Source organism: Somniosus microcephalus, unplaced genomic scaffold (assembly GCF_052327205.1).
Source record: "Somniosus microcephalus isolate GS21.2 unplaced genomic scaffold, FLI_Smic_1.0 unresolved_chr2, whole genome shotgun sequence".
NCBI classification, from domain to species: Eukaryota; Metazoa; Chordata; class Chondrichthyes; order Squaliformes; family Somniosidae; genus Somniosus; species Somniosus microcephalus.
In genome coordinates, this window is record NW_028225180.1 from 51,815,642 (window position 1) to 51,833,532 (window position 17,891).

Consider the following 17,891-nt stretch of genomic DNA (forward strand, 5'->3'; position numbering starts at 1 on the left):
ACGAGAGCGTGTTGGTTATAGTACTGGACCAGTAACGATATAGAGACGGCGAGGTGTGGCGAACGAGAGTGTGTTGGTTATATTACTGGACCAGTAATGATATAGAGACGGCGAGGGGAGAACGAGAGTGTGCTCTTTATATTACTGGACCAGTAACGATATAGAGATGTTGAGGGGCGAACGAGAACTTGTTGGTTATATTACTGGACCATTAACGATACAGAGACGGTGAGGGGAGAACGAGAGTGTGTTGGTTATATTACTGGACCAGTAACGATATAGAGACGGAGAGGGGAGAACGAGAGCGTGTTGGTTATATTACCGGACCATTAACGATACAGAGACGGTGAGGGGAGAACGAGAGCGTGTTGGTTATATTACTGGACCAATAACGATATAGAGACGGCGAGGGGAGAACGAGAGAGTGTTGGTTATATTACTGGACCAGTAACGATATGTAGACGGAGAGGGGAGAACGAGAGCATGTTGGGTATATTACTGGACCAGTAACGATACAGAGACGGCGAGGGGAGAACGAGAGTGTGTTGGTTATATTACTGGACCAGTAACGATATAGAGACGGAGAGGGGAGAACGAGAACGTGTTGGTTATATTACTGGACCAGTAACAATATAGAGACGGCGAGGGGAGAACGAGAGTGTGTTGGTTATATTACAAGAACAGTAACAATATAGAGACGGCGAGGGGAGAACGAGAACGTGTTGCTTAAATTACTGGACCAGTAACAATATAGAGACGGCGAGGGGAGAACGAGAGTTTGTTGGTTATATTACTGGACCAGTAACGATATACAGACTGCGAGGGGAGAACGAGAGCGTGTTGGTTATATTTCTGGACCAGTAGCGATATAGAGACGGCGAGGTGTGGAGAACGAGAGCGTGTTGGTTATATTACTGGACCGGTAACGATATAGATACGGCGAGGGGAGAACGAGAGCCTGTTGTTTATATTACTGGACCGGTAACGATATAGAGACGGTGAGGGGAGAACGAGAGTGCGTTGGTTATATTACCGGACCAGTAACGAAATAGAGACGGCGAGGGGAGTACGAGAGCATGTTGGTTATATTACTGGACCAGGAACTATATAGAGATGGCGAGGGGAGAACGAGAGTGTGTTGGTTATATTACTGGACCAGTAACGATATAGAGATGGCGAGGGGAGAACGAGAGCATGTTGGTTATATTGCTGGACCAGTAACGATATAGAGACGGCGAGGGGAGAACGAGAGCGTGTTGGTTATATTACTGGACCAGTAACGATATAGAGACAGAGAGGGGAGAACGAGAGTGTGTTGGTTATATTACTGGACCAGTAACGATATAGAGACGGCGAGGGGAGATTGAGAGTGTGTTGGTTATATTACTGGACAAGTAACGATATAGAGACGGCGAGGGGAGAATGAGAGCATGTTGGTTATATTACTGGACCATTAACGATATAGAGACGTCGAGGTGTGGAGAACGTGAACGTTTTGGTTATATTACTGGACCAGTAACGATATAGAGACAGCGAGGGGAGAACGAGAGTGTGTTGGTTATATTACGGGACCAGTAACGATATAGAGACAGCGAGGGGAGAACGAGAGCGTGTTGGTTATATTACTGGACCAGTAACGATATAGAGACGGCGAGGGGAGATCGAGAGTGTGTTGGTTATATTACTGGACCAGTAACGATATAGAGATGGCGAGGGGTCGAGAACGAGAGTGTGTTGGTTATATTACTGGACCAGTAACGATATAGAGATGGCGAGGGGTCGAGAACGAGAGTGTGTTGGTTATATTACTGGACCAGTAACGATATAGAGACGGCGAAGTGTGGAGAACGAGAGCGTGTTGGTTATATTACTGGACCAGTAATGATATAGAGACGGCGAGGGGAGAACGAGAGCATGTTGGTTATATTACTGGACCAGTAACGATATAGAGACGGCGAGGGGAGAACGAGAACATGTTGGTTATATTACTGGACCAGTAACGATAGAGACGGCGAGGGGAGAACGAGAGTGTGTTGGTTATATTACTGGACCAGTCACGATATAGAGATGGTGAGGGGTCGAGAACGAGAGTGTGTTGGTTATATTACTGGACCAGTAACGATATAGAGATGGCGAGGGGTCGAGAACGAGAGCTTGTTGGTTATATTACTGGACCAGTAACGATATAGATACGGCGAGGTGTGGAGAACGAGGGCGTGTTGGTTATATTACTGGACCAGTAACGATATAGAGACGGCGAGGGGAAAACGAGAGCATGTTGTTTATATTACTGGACCAGTAACGATATAGAGACGGCGAGGGGAGAACGAGAGTGTGTTGGTTATATTACTGGACCGGTAACGATATAGAGACGGCGAGGGGAGAACGAGAACGGGTTGGTAATATTACTGGACCAGTAACGATAGAGACGGCGAGGGGAGAACGAGAGTGTGTTGGTTATATTACTGGACCAGTAACGATATAGAGACGGCGAGGGAAGAACGAGAGCGTGTTGGTTATATTACTGGACCAGTAACGATATAGAGACGGCGAGGGGAGAACGAGAGCATGTTGGTTATATTACTGGACCAGTAACGATATAGAGACGGCGAGGTGTGGAGAACGAGAGCGTGTTGGTTATATTACTAGACCAGTAACGATATAGAGACGGCGAGGGGAGAACGAGAGTGTGTTGGTTATATTACTGGACCAGTAACGATATAGAGACGGCGAGGGGAGAACGAGAACATGTTGGTTATATTACTGGACCAGTTACGATATAGAGACGGCGAGGGGAGAACGAGAGTGTGTTGGTTATATTACTGGACCAGTTACGATATAGAGACGGCGAGGGGAGATTGAGAGTGTGTTGGTTATATGACTGGACCAGTAACGATATAGAGACGGTGAGGGGAGAATGAGAGCATGTTGGTCATATTACTGGACCATTAACGATATAGAGACGGCGAGGTGTGGAGAACGAGAACGTGTTGGTTATATTACTGGACCAGTAACGATATAGAGACAGCGAGGGGAGAACGAGAGTGTGTTGGTTATATTACTGGACCAGTAATGATATAGAGACAGCGAGGGGAAAACAAGAGCGTGTTGGTTATATTACTGGACCAGTAATGATATAGAGATGGCGAGGGGAGAACGAGAGCGTGTTGGTTATATTACTGGACCGGTAACAATATAGAGATGGCGAGGGGAGAACGAGAGTGTGTTGGTTATATTACTGGACCAGTAACGATATAGAGACGGCGAGGGGAGAACGAGAGTGTGTTGGTTATATTACTGGACCAGTAACGATATTGAGATTGCGAGGGGTCGAGAACGAGAGTGTGTTGGTTATATTACTGGACCAGTAACGATATAGAGATGGCGAGGGGTCGAGAACGAGAGTGTGTTGATTATATTACTGGACCAGTAACGATATAGAGATGGCGAGGTGTGGAGAACGAGAGCGTGTTGGTTATATTACTGGACCAGTAACGATAGAGAGACGGCGAGGGGAGAAAGAGAGTGTGTTGGTTATATTACTGGACCAGTAACGATATGGAGATGGTGAGGGGAGAACGAGAGCGTGTTGATTATATTCCTGGAACAGTAACGATATAGAGACGGAGAGGGGAGAACGAGAGTGTGTTGGTTATATTACTGGACCAGTAACGATATAGAGACAGCAAGGGGAGAACGAGAGCGTGTTGGTTATATTACTGGACCAGTAACGATATAGAGACGGCGAGGAGAGAACGAGAGCGTATTGGTTATATTACTGGACCAGTAACGATATAGAGGTGGTGAGGGGAGAACGAGAGCATGTTGGTTATATTACTGGACCAGTAACGATATAGAGGTGGCGAGGGGAGAACGAGAGCGTGTTGATTATATTACTGGACCAGTAACGATATAGATGTGGCGACGGGAGAACGAGAGCACGTTGGTTATATTACTGGACCAGTGACGATATAGAGATGGTGAGGGGAGAACGAGAGCGTGTTGGTTATAGTACTGGACCAGTAATGATATAGAGACGGCGAGGTGTGGCGAACGAGAGTGTGTTGGTTATATTACTGGACCAGTAATGATATAGAGACGGCGAGGGGAGAACGAGAGTGTGCTCTTTATATTACTGGACCAGTAACGATATAGAGATGTTGAGGGGCGAACGAGAACTTGTTGGTTATATTACTGGACCAGTAACGATATAGAGACGGCGAGGTGTGGAGAACGAGAGTGTGTTGGTTATATTACTTGACCAGTAAATATATAGAGACGGCGAGGGGAGAACGAGAGTGTGTTGGTTATATTACTGGACCAGTAACGATATAGAGACGGAGAGGGGAGAACGAGAGCGTGTTGGTTATATTACTGGACCATTAACGATACAGAGACGGTGAGGGGAGAACGAGAGAGTGTTGGTTATATTACTGGACCAGTAACGATATAGAGACGGAGAGGGGAGAACGAGAGTGTGTTGGTTATATTACTGGACCAGTAACGATATAGAGATGGCGAGGGGTCGAGAACGAGTGTGTGTTGATTATATTACTGGACCAGTAACGATATAGAGATGGCGAGGTGTGGAGAACGAGAGCGTGTTGGTTATATTACTGGACCAGTAACGATAGAGAGACGGCGAGGGGAGAAAGAGAGTGTGCTGGTTATATTACTGGACCAGTAACGATATGGAGATGGTGAGGGGAGAACGAGAGCGTGTTGATTATATTCCTGGAACAGTAACGATATAGAGACGGAGAGGGGAGAACGAGAGTGTGTTGGTTATATTACTGGACCAGTAACGATATAGAGACAGCAAGGGGAGAACGAGAGCATGTTGGTTATATTACTGGACCAGTAACGATATAGAGACGGCGAGGAGAGAACGAGAGCGTATTGGTTATATTACTGGACCAGTAACGATATAGAGGTGGTGAGGGGAGAACGAGAGCATGTTGGTTATATTACTGGACCAGTAACGATATAGAGGTGGCGAGGGGAGAACGAGAGCGTGTTGATTATATTACTGGACCAGTAACGATATAGATGTGGCGACGGGAGAACGAGAGCACGTTGGTTATATCACTGGACCAGTGACGATATAGAGATGGTGAGGGGAGAACGAGAGCGTGTTGGTTATAGTACTGGACCAGTAACGATATAGAGACGGCGAGGTGTGGCGAACGAGAGTGTGTTGGTTATATTACTGGACCAGTAATGATATAGAGACGGCGAGGGGAGAACGAGAGTGTGCTCTTTATATTACTGGACCAGTAACGATATAGAGATGTTGAGGGGCGAACGAGAACTTGTTGGTTATATTACTGGACCATTAACGATACAGAGACGGTGAGGGGAGAACGAGAGTGTGTTGGTTATATTACTGGACCAGTAACGATATAGAGACGGAGAGGGGAGAACGAGAGCGTGTTGGTTATATTACCGGACCATTAACGATACAGAGACGGTGAGGGGAGAACGAGAGCGTGTTGGTTATATTACTGGACCAATAACGATATAGAGACGGCGAGGGGAGAACGAGAGAGTGTTGGTTATATTACTGGACCAGTAACGATATGTAGACGGAGAGGGGAGAACGAGAGCGTGTTGGGTATATTACTGGACCAGTAACGATACAGAGACGGCGAGGGGAGAACGAGAGTGTGTTGGTTATATTACTGGACCAGTAACGATATAGAGACGGAGAGGGGAGAACGAGAACGTGTTGGTTATATTACTGGACCAGTAACAATATAGAGACGGCGAGGGGAGAACGAGAGTGTGTTGGTTATATTACAAGAACAGTAACAATATAGAGACGGCGAGGGGAGAACGAGAACGTGTTGCTTAAATTACTGGACCAGTAACAATATAGAGACGGCGAGGGGAGAACGAGAGTTTGTTGGTTATATTACTGGACCAGTAACGATATACAGACTGCGAGGGGAGAACGAGAGCGTGTTGGTTATATTTCTGGACCAGTAGCGATATAGAGACGGCGAGGTGTGGAGAACGAGAGCGTGTTGGTTATATTACTGGACCGGTAACGATATAGATACGGCGAGGGGAGAACGAGAGCATGTTGTTTATATTACTGGACCGGTAACGATATAGAGACGGTGAGGGGAGAACGAGAGTGCGTTGGTTATATTACCGGACCAGTAACGAAATAGAGACGGCGATGGGAGTACGAGAGCATGTTGGTTATATTACTGGACCAGGAACTATATAGAGATGGCGAGGGGAGAACGAGAGTGTGTTGGTTATATTACTGGACCAGTAACGATATAGAGATGGCGAGGGGAGAACGAGAGCATGTTGGTTATATTGCTGGACCAGTAACGATATAGAGACGGCGAGGGGAGAACGAGAGCGTGTTGGTTATATTACTGGACCAGTAACGATATAGAGACAGAGAGGGGAGAACGAGAGTGTGTTGGTTATATTACTGGACCAGTAACGATATAGAGACGGCGAGGGGAGATTGAGAGTGTGTTGGTTATATTACTGGACAAGTAACGATATAGAGACGGCGAGGGGAGAATGAGAGCATGTTGGTTATATTACTGGACCATTAACGATATAGAGACGTCGAGGTGTGGAGAACGTGAACGTTTTGGTTATATTACTGGACCAGTAACGATATAGAGACAGCGAGGGGAGAACGAGAGTGTGTTGGTTATATTACGGGACCAGTAACGATATAGAGACAGCGAGGGGAGAACGAGAGCGTGTTGGTTATATTACTGGACCAGTAACGATATAGAGACGGCGAGGGGAGATCGAGAGTGTGTTGGTTATATTACTGGACCAGTAACGATATAGAGATGGCGAGGGGTCGAGAACGAGAGTGTGTTGGTTATATTACTGGACCAGTAACGATATAGAGATGGCGAGGGGTCGAGAACGAGAGTGTGTTGGTTATATTACTGGACCAGTAACGATATAGAGACGGCGAAGTGTGGAGAACGAGAGCGTGTTGGTTATATTACTGGACCAGTAATGATATAGAGACGGCGAGGGGAGAACGAGAGCATGTTGGTTATATTACTGGACCAGTAACGATATAGAGACGGCGAGGGGAGAACGAGAACATGTTGGTTATATTACTGGACCAGTAACGATAGAGACGGCGAGGGGAGAACGAGAGTGTGTTGGTTATATTACTGGACCAGTCACGATATAGAGATGGTGAGGGGTCGAGAACGAGAGTGTGTTGGTTATATTACTGGACCAGTAACGATATAGAGATGGCGAGGGGTCGAGAACGAGAGCTTGTTGGTTATATTACTGGACCAGTAACGATATAGATACGGCGAGGTGTGGAGAACGAGGGCGTGTTGGTTATATTACTGGACCAGTAACGATATAGAGACGGCGAGGGGAAAACGAGAGCATGTTGTTTATATTACTGGACCAGTAACGATATAGAGACGGCGAGGGGAGAACGAGAGTGTGTTGGTTATATTACTGGACCGGTAACGATATAGAGACGGCGAGGGGAGAACGAGAACGGGTTGGTAATATTACTGGACCAGTAACGATAGAGACGGCGAGGGGAGAACGAGAGTGTGTTGGTTATATTACTGGACCTGTAACGATATAGAGACGGCGAGGGAAGAACGAGAGCGTGTTGGTTATATTACTGGACCAGTAACGATATAGAGACGGCGAGGGGAGAACGAGAGCATGTTGGTTATATTACTGGACCAGTAACGATATAGAGACGGCGAGGTGTGGAGAACGAGAGCGTGTTGGTTATATTACTAGACCAGTAACGATATAGAGACGGCGAGGGGAGAACGAGAGTGTGTTGGTTATATTACTGGACCAGTAACGATATTGAGATTGCGAGGGGTCGAGAACGAGAGTGTGTTGGTTATATTACTGGACCAGTAACGATATAGAGATGGCGAGGGGTCGAGAACGAGAGTGTGTTGATTATATTACTGGACCAGTAACGATATAGAGATGGCGAGGTGTGGAGAACGAGAGCGTGTTGGTTATATTACTGGACCAGTAACGATAGAGAGACGGCGAGGGGAGAAAGAGAGTGTGTTGGTTATATTACTGGACCAGTAACGATATGGAGATGGTGAGGGGAGAACGAGAGCGTGTTGATTATATTCCTGGAACAGTAACGATATAGAGACGGAGAGGGGAGAACGAGAGTGTGTTGGTTATATTACTGGACCAGTAACGATATAGAGACAGCAAGGGGAGAACGAGAGCGTGTTGGTTATATTACTGGACCAGTAACGATATAGAGACGGCGAGGAGAGAACGAGAGCGTATTGGTTATATTACTGGACCAGTAACGATATAGAGGTGGTGAGGGGAGAACGAGAGCATGTTGGTTATATTACTGGACCAGTAACGATATAGAGGTGGCGAGGGGAGAACGAGAGCGTGTTGATTATATTACTGGACCAGTAACGATATAGATGTGGCGACGGGAGAACGAGAGCACGTTGGTTATATTACTGGACCAGTGACGATATAGAGATGGTGAGGGGAGAACGAGAGCGTGTTGGTTATAGTACTGGACCAGTAATGATATAGAGACGGCGAGGTGTGGCGAACGAGAGTGTGTTGGTTATATTACTGGACCAGTAATGATATAGAGACGGCGAGGGGAGAACGAGAGTGTGCTCTTTATATTACTGGACCAGTAACGATATAGAGATGTTGAGGGGCGAACGAGAACTTGTTGGTTATATTACTGGACCAGTAACGATATAGAGACGGCGAGGTGTGGAGAACGAGAGTGTGTTGGTTATATTACTTGACCAGTAAATATATAGAGACGGCGAGGGGAGAACGAGAGTGTGTTGGTTATATTACTGGACCAGTAACGATATAGAGACGGAGAGGGGAGAACGAGAGCGTGTTGGTTATATTACTGGACCATTAACGATACAGAGACGGTGAGGGGAGAACGAGAGAGTGTTGGTTATATTACTGGACCAGTAACGATATAGAGACGGAGAGGGGAGAACGAGAGCATGTTGGTTATATTACTGGACCAATAACGATATAGAGACGGCGAGGGGAGAATGAGAGAGTGTTGGTTATATTACTGGACCAGTAACGATATGTAGACGGAGAGGGGAGAACGAGAGCGTGTTGGGTATATTACTGGACCAGTAACGATACAGAGACGGCGAGGGGAGAACGAGAGTGTGTTGGTTATATTACAAGAACAGTAACAATATAGAGACGGCGAGGGGAGAACGAGAACGTGTTGCTTAAATTACTGGACCAGTAACAATATAGAGACGGCGAGGGGAGAACGAGAGTGTGTTGGTTATATTACTGGACCAGTAACGATATACAGACTGCGAGGGGAGAACGAGAGCGTGTTGGTTATATTTCTGGACCAGTAGCGATATAGAGACGGCGAGGTGTGGAGAACGAGAGCGTGTTGGTTATATTACTGGACCGGTAACGATATAGAGACGGCGAGGGGAGAACGAGAGCATGTTGTTTATATTACTGGACCGGTAACGATATAGAGATGGTGAGGGGAGAACGAGAGTGCGTTGGTTATATTACTGGACCAGTAACGAAATAGAGACGGCGAGGGGAGAACGAGAGCATGTTGCTTATATTACTGGACCAGGAACTATATAGAGATCGCGAGGGGAGAACGAGAGTGTGTTGGTTATATTACTGGACCAGTAACGATATAGAGATGGCGAGGGGAGAACGAGAGCATGTTGGTTATATTGCTGGACCAGTAACGATATAGAGACGGCGAGGGGAGAACGACAGCGTGTTGGTTATATTACTGGACCAGTAACGATATAGAGACAGAGAGGGGAGAACGAGAGTGTGTTGGTTATATTACTGGACCAGTAACGATATAGAGACGGCGAGGGGAGATTGAGAGTGTGTTGGTTATATTACTGGACCAGTAACGATATAGAGACGGCGAGGTGTGGAGAACGAGAGCGTGTTGGTTATATTACTGGACCGGTAACGATATAGAGACGGCGAGGGGAGAACGAGAGCATGTTGTTTATATTACTGGACCGGTAACGAAATAGAGACGGTGAGGGGAGAACGAGAGTGCGTTGGTTATATTACTGGACCAGTAACGAAATAGAGACGGCGAGGGGAGAACGAGAGCATGTTGGTTATATTACTGGACCAGGAACTATATAGAGATGGCGAGGGGAGAACGAGAGTGTGTTGGTTATATTACTGGACCAGTAACGATATAGAGATGGCGAGGGGAGAACGAGAGCATGTTGGTTATATTGCTGGACCAGTAACGATATAGAGACGGCGAGGGGAGAACGAGAGCGTGTTGGTTATATTACTGGACCAGTAACGATATAGAGACAGAGAGGGGAGAACGAGAGTGTGTTGGTTATATTACTGGACCAGTAACGATATAGAGACGGCGAGGGGAGATTGAGAGTGTGTTGGTTATATTACTGGACCAGTAACGATATAGAGACGGCGAGGGGAGAATGAGAGCATGTTGGTTATATTACTGGACCATTAACGATATAGAGACGTCGAGGTGTGGAGAACGTGAACGTTTTGGTTATATTACTGGACCAGTAACGATATAGAGACAGCGAGGGGAGAACGAGAGTGTGTTGGTTATATTACGGGACCAGTAACGATATAGAGACAGCGAGGGGAGAACGAGAGCGTGTTGGTTATATTACTGGACCAGTAACGATATAGAGACGGCGAGGGGAGATCGAGAGTGTGTTGGTTATATTACTGGACCAGTAACGATATAGAGATGGCGAGGGGTCGAGAACGAGAGTGTGTTGGTTATATTACTGGACCAGTAACGATATAGAGATGGCGAGGGGTCGAGAACGAGAGTGTGTTGGTTATATTACTGGAGCAGTAACGATATAGAGACGGCGAAGTGTGGAGAACGAGAGCGTGTTGGTTATATTACTGGACCAGTAATGATATAGAGACGGCGAGGGGAGAACGAGAGCATGTTGGTTATATTACTGGACCAGTAACGATATAGAGACGGCGAGGGGAGAACGAGAACATGTTGGTTATATTACTGGACCAGTAACGATAGAGACGGCGAGGGGAGAACGAGAGTGTGTTGGTTATATTACTGGACCAGTAACGATACAGAGATGGCGAGGGGAGATTGAGAGTGTGTTGGTTATATTACTGGACCAGGAACTATATAGAGATGGCGAGGGGAGAACGAGAGTGTGTTGGTTATATTACTGGACCAGTAACGATATAGAGATGGCGAGGGGAGAACGAGAGTGTGTTGGTTATATTACTGGACCAGTAACGATATAGAGATGGCGAGGTGTGGAGAACGAGGGCGTGTTGGTTATATTACTGGACCAGTAACGATATAGAGACGGCGAGGGGAGAACGAGAGCATGTTGATTATATTGCTGGACCAGGAACGATATAGAGACGGCGAGGGGAGAACGAGAGCATGTTGGTTATATTACTGGACCAGTAACGATATAGAGACAGAGAGGGGAGAACGAGAGTGTGTTGGTTATATTACTGGACCAGTAACGATATAGAGACGGCGAGGGGAGATTGAGAGTGTATTGGTTATGTTACTGGACCAGTAACGGTATAGAGACGGCGAGGGGAGAATGACAGCATGTTGGTTATATTACTGGACCATTAACGATATAGAGACGTCGAGGTGTGGAGAACGATAACGTGTTGGTTATATTACTGGACCAGTAACGATATAGAGACGGCGAGGGGAGAACGAGAGTGTGTTGGTTATATTACGGGACCAGTAACGATATAGAGACAGCGAGGGGAGAACGAGAGCATGTTGGTTATATTACTGGACCAGTAACGATATAGAGACGGCGAGGGGAGAATGACAGCGTGTTGTTTATATTACTGGACCAGTAACGAAATAGAGACGGCGAGGGGAGAACGAGAGTGTGTTGGTTATATTACTGGACCAGTAACGATATAGAGACGGCGAGGGGAGATCGAGAGTGTGTTGGTTATATTACTGGACCAGTAACGATATAGAGATGGCGAGGGGTCGAGAACGAGAGTGTGTTGGTTATATTACTGGACCAGTAACGATATAGAGATGGCGAGGGGTCGAGAACGAGAGTGTGTTGGTTATATTACTGGACCAGTAACGATATAGAGACGGCGAGGTGTGGAGAACGAGAGCGTGTTGGTTATATTCGTGGACCAGTAATGATATAGAGACGGCGAGGGGAGAACGAGAGCATGTTGGTTATATTACTGGACCAGTAACGATATAGAGACGGCGAGGGGAGAACGAGAACATGTTGGTTATATTACTGGACCAGTAACGATAGAGACGGCGAGGGGAGAACGAGAGTGTGTTGGTTATATTACTGGACCAGTAACGATATAGAGATGGCGAGGGGTCGAGAACGAGAGCGTGTTGCTTATATTACTGGACCAGTAACGATATAGAGACAGCGAGGTGTGGAGAACGAGAACGTGTTCTTTATATTACTGGACCAGTTACGATATAGAGAAGGCGAGGTGTGGAGAACGAGAACGTGTTGTTTATATTACTGGACCAGTAACGATATAGAGGCGGCGAGGTGTGGAGAACGTGTTGTTTATATTACTGGACCAGTAACGATATAGAGATGGCGAGGGGAGAACGAGAGCGTGTTGGTTATATTACTGGACCAGTAACGATATAGAGACGGCGAGGGGAGAATGAGAGTGTGTTGGTTATATTACTGGACAAGTAACGATATAGAGACGGCGAGGGGAGTACGAGAGCGTGTTGGTTATATTACTGGACCAGTAACGATATAGAGATGGTGAGGGGCGAACGAGAGCATGTTGGTTATATTACTGGAACAGTAACGATATAGAGACGGCGAGGTGTGGAGAACGAGAGTGTGTTGGTTATATTACTGGGCCAGTAACGATATAGAGACGGCGAGGGGAGAACGAGAGTGTGTTGGTTTTATTACTGGACCAGTAACGATATAGAGACGGAGAGGGGAGAACGAGAGCGTGTTGGTTATATTACTGGACCAGTAACGATATAGAGACGGCGAGAGGAGAACGAGAGTGTGTTGGTTATATTACTGGACCAGTGACGATATAGAGACGGAGAGGGGAGAACGAGAGCGTGTTGGTTATATTACTGGACCAGTAACGATATAGAGACGGCGAGGGGAGAACGAGAGTCTGTTGGTTATATTAATGGACCAGTAACGATATAGAGACGGCGAGGGGAGAACGAGATCGTGTTGGTTATATTACTGGACCAGTAACAATATAGAGACGGCGAGGGGAGAACGAGAGCGTGTTGGTTATATTACTGGACCAGTAACGATATAGAGACGGCGAGGGGAGAACGAGAGTGTGTTGGTTATATTACTGGACCAGTAACGATGTAGAGACGGCGAGGGGAGATCGAGAGTGTGTTGGTTATATTACTGGACCAGTAACGATATAGAGATGGTGAGGGGTCGAGAACGAGAGTGTGTTGGTTATATTACTGGACCAGTAAAGATATAGAGATGGCGAGGGGTCGAGAACGAGAGTGTGTTGGTTATATTACTGGACCAGTAACGATATAGAGACGGCGAGGTGTGGAGAACGAGAGCGTGTTGTTTATATTACTGGACCAGTAATGATATAGAGATGGCGAGGGGAGAACGAGAGCATGTTGGTTATATTACTGGACCAGTAACGATATAGAGATGGCGAGGGGAGAACGAGAACGTGTTGGTTATATTACTGGACCTGTAACGATAGAGACGGCGAGTGGAGAACGAGAGTGTGTTGTTTATATTACTGGACCAGTAACGATATAGAGATGGCGAGGGGTCGAGAACGAGAGCGTGTTGCTTATATTACTGGACCAGTAACGATATAGAGACGGCGAGGTGTGGAGAACGAGAACGTGTTGTTTATATTACTGGACCAGTAATGATATAGAGATGGCGAGGGGAGAACGAGAGCGTGTTGGTTATATTACTGGACCAGTAACGATATAGAGACGGCGAGGGGAGAACGAGAGTGTGTTGGTTATATTACTGGACCAGTAACGATATAGAGACGGCGAGGGGAGTACGAGAGCGTGTTGGTTATATTACTGGACCAGTAACGATATAGAGATGGCGAGGGGAGAACGAGAGTGTGTTGGTTATATTACTGGACCAGTAACGATATAGAGATGGCGAGGGGAGAACGAGAGCATGTTGATTATATTACTTGACCAGTAACGATATAGAGATGGCGAGGGGAGAACGAGAGTGTGTTGATTATATTACTGGACCAGTAACGATATAGAGATGGCGAGGGGAGAACGAGAGTGTGTTGGTTATATTACTGGACCAGTAACGATATAGAGATGGCGAGGGGAGATCGACAACGTGTTGCTTATATTACTGGACCAGTAACGATATAGAGATGGCGAGGTGAGAACGAGAGTGTGTTGGTTATATTACTGGACCAGTAACGATATAGAGACGGCGAGGTATGGAGAACGAGGGCGTGTTGGTTATATTACCGGACCAGTAACGATATACAGATGGCGAGGTGTGGAGAACGAGAACGTGTTGTTTATATTACTGGACCAGTAACGATATAGAGAAGGCGAGGTGTGGAGAATGAGAACGTGTTGTTTATATTACTGGACCAGTGACGATATAGAGACGGAGAGGGGAGAACGAGAGCGTGTTGGTTATATTACTGGACCAGTAACGATATAGAGACGGCGAGGGGAGAACGAGAGTCTGTTGGTTATATTAATGGACCAGTAACGATATAGAGACGGCGAGGGGAGAACGAGATCGTGTTGGTTATATTACTGGACCAGTAACAATATAGAGACGGCGAGGGGAGAACGAGAGCGTGTTGGTTATATTACTGGACCAGTAACGATATAGAGACGGCGAGGGGAGAACGAGAGTGTGTTGGTTATATTACTGGACCAGTAACGATGTAGAGACGGCGAGGGGAGATCGAGAGTGTGTTGGTTATATTACTGGACCAGTAACGATATAGAGATGGTAAGGGGTCGAGAACGAGAGTGTGTTGGTTATATTACTGGACCAGTAACGATATAGAGATGGCGAGGGGTCGAGAACGAGAGTGTGTTGGTTATATTACTGGACCAGTAACGATATAGAGACGGCGAGGTGTGGAGAACGAGAGCGTGTTGTTTATATTACTGGACCAGTAATGATATAGAGATGGCGAGGGGAGAACGAGAGCATGTTGGTTATATTACTGGACCAGTAACGATATAGAGATGGCGAGGGGAGAAGGAGAGTGTGTTGATTATATTACTGGACCAGTAACGATATAGAGATGGCGAGGGGAGAACGAGAGTGTGTTGGTTATATTACTGGACCAGTAACGATATAGAGATGGCGAGGGGAGAACGACAACGTGTTGCTTATATTACTGGACCAGTAACGATATAGAGATGGCGAGGTGAGAACGAGAGTGTGTTGGTTATATTACTGGACCAGTAACGATATAGAGACGGCGAGGTGTGGAGAACGAGGGCGTGTTGGTTATATTACCGGACCAGTAACGATATACAGATGGCGAGGTGTGGAGAACGAGAACGTGTTGTTTATATTACTGGACCAGTAACGATATAGAGAAGGCGAGGTGTGGAGAACGAGAACGTGTTGTTTATATTACTGGACCAGTAACGATATAGAGACGGCGAGGTGTGGAGAACGAGAACGTGTTGTTTATATTACTGGACCAGTAACGATATAGAGATGGCGAGGGGAGAACGAGAGCGTGTTGGTTATATTACTGGACCAGTAACGATATAGAGACGGCGAGGGGTGAATCAGAGCGTGTTGGTTATATTACTGGACCAGTAACGATATAGAGACGGCGAGGGGAGAAGGAGAGTGTGTTGGTTATACTACTGGACCAGTAACGATATAGAGACGGCGAGGGGAGTACGAGAGCGTGTTGGTTATATTACTGGACCAGTAACGATATAGAGATGGTGAGGGGCGAACGAGAGCGTGTTGGTTATATTACTGGAACAGTAACGATATAGAGACGGCGCGGTGTGGAGAACGAGAGTGTGTTGGTTATATTACTGGGCCAGTAACGATATAGAGACGGCGAGGGGAGAATGAGAGTGTGTTGGTTATATTACTGGACCAGTAACGATATAGAGACGGAGAGGGGAGAATGAGAGCGTGTTGGTTATATTACTGGACCAGTAACGATATAGAGACGGCGAGGGGAGAACGAGAGTATGTTGGTTATATTAGTGGACCAGTAACAATATAGAGACGGAAAGGGGAGAACGAGAGCGTGTTGGTTATATTACTGGACCAGTAACGATATAGAGACGGCGAGGGGAGAACGAGAGTGTGTTGGTTATATTAATGGACCAGTAACGATATAGAGACGGCGAGGGGAGAACGAGAACGTGTTGGTTATATTACTGGACCAGTAACAATATAGAGACGGCGAGGGGAGAACGAGAGCGTGTTGGTTATATTACTGGACCAGTAACGATATAGAGACAGCGAGGGGAGAACGAGAGTGTGTTGGTTATATTACTGGACCAGTAACGATATAGAGACGGCGAGGGGAGAACGAGAATGTGTTCTTATATTACTGGACCAGTAACAATATAGAGACGGCGAGGGGAGAACGAGAGCGTGTTGGTTATATTAGTGGGCCAGTAACGATATAGAGACGGCGAGGTGTGGAGACCGAGAGCGTGTTGGTTATATTACTGGACCAGTAACGATATAGAGGTGGCGAGGGGAGAACGAGAGTGTGTTGGTTATATTACTGGACCAGTAACGATATAGAGATGGCGAGGGGAGAACGAGAGTGTGTTGTTTATATTACTGGACCAGTAACGATATAGAGATGGCGAGGGGTCGAGAACGAGAGCGTGTTGCTTATATTACTGGACCAGTAACGATATAGAGATGGCGAGGGGAGAACGAGAACGTGTTGGTTATATTACTGGACCTGTAACGATAGAGACGGCGAGTGGAGAACGAGAGTGTGTTGTTTATATTACTGGACCAGTAACGATATAGAGATGGCGAGGGGTCGAGAACGAGAGCGTGTTGCTTATATTACTGGACCAGTAACGATATAGAGACGGCGAGGTGTGGAGAACGAGAACGTGTTGTTTATATTACTGGACCAGTAATGATATAGAGATGGCGAGGGGAGAACGAGAGCGTGTTGGTTATATTACTGGACCAGTAACGATATAGAGACGGCGAGGGGAGAACGAGAGTGTGTTGGTTATATTACTGGACCAGTAACGATATAGAGACGGCGAGGGGAGTACGAGAGCGTGTTGGTTATATTACTGGACCAGTAACGATATAGAGATGGCGAGGGGAGAACGAGAGTGTGTTGGTTATATTACTGGACCAGTAACGATATAGAGATGGCGAGGGGAGAACGAGAGCATGTTGATTATATTACTTGACCAGTAACGATATAGAGATGGCGAGGGGAGAACGAGAGTGTGTTGATTATATTACTGGACCAGTAACGATATAGAGATGGCGAGGGGAGAACGAGAGTGTGTTGGTTATATTACTGGACCAGTAACGATATAGAGATGGCGAGGGGAGATCGACAACGTGTTGCTTATATTACTGGACCAGTAACGATATAGAGATGGCGAGGTGAGAACGAGAGTGTGTTGGTTATATTACTGGACCAGTAACGATATAGAGACGGCGAGGTATGGAGAACGAGGGCGTGTTGGTTATATTACCGGACCAGTAACGATATACAGATGGCGAGGTGTGGAGAACGAGAACGTGTTGTTTATATTACTGGACCAGTAACGATATAGAGAAGGCGAGGTGTGGAGAATGAGAACGTGTTGTTTATATTACTGGACCAGTGACGATATAGAGACGGAGAGGGGA

At 46.5% G+C, this 17,891-nt stretch overlaps 1 protein-coding gene and 1 pseudogene across 1 annotated transcript in view; one reads left to right on the forward strand and one right to left on the reverse strand.

The window, feature by feature from the left end:
* The window catches only part of LOC147092639 (NACHT, LRR and PYD domains-containing protein 3-like), a 326,912-nt pseudogene that overhangs the window by 81,472 nt on the left and 227,549 nt on the right, over positions 1-17,891 (forward strand).
* LOC147092640 (NACHT, LRR and PYD domains-containing protein 3-like) overlaps positions 1-17,891 on the reverse strand; it is a 126,212-nt gene that overhangs the window by 27,047 nt on the left and 81,274 nt on the right. The gene's annotated exons all lie outside the window — the stretch shown is intronic.